Here is a 494-nt window from a genome sequence, read left to right as displayed (position 1 = left end):
CGATTATCTAATGATATACCGTTCAGCCCTAAAGGAATATAACATCGGAGCAAGGGGTAAAAATGTGTGTAGAGTGTATTTAGACTGGGAGATATTTGGGGCAAAACGGAAAAGAAAAAGTAAAGACTGTCAGTTATGTTTGTGTGAAGCTGAAGACAGGTGTGCTCTGGGCAAACACACACACACACACACACACACACACACACACACACACAGAGGCCAGGCTGACTTTTTTTTTTTTTGATAACGCAAGTAAACGCAAACCAAAAGGAATGTCTATAAAACTCAAAATCCCATGCTCACACACACGAAACAAAAAAAATAAGTCAAAGGTACACACACAAAGGATACACTCATGGCCAGGCGTAAAAATAAAAACACACATCCGTGTTGAGGCAAACATGACTCGAACTCAAACATGACTCGAACACGTCCGGAAAAAAAGGAAAACATATATATGACAGACACACAACGGCGAAAAAAGTCTCCGATCT

The sequence above is a fragment of the Ictalurus punctatus genome, chromosome 23 (assembly GCF_001660625.3).
Source record: "Ictalurus punctatus breed USDA103 chromosome 23, Coco_2.0, whole genome shotgun sequence".
Lineage (NCBI taxonomy): Eukaryota > Metazoa > Chordata > Actinopteri > Siluriformes > Ictaluridae > Ictalurus > Ictalurus punctatus.
This window is presented reverse-complemented; position numbering follows the sequence as displayed.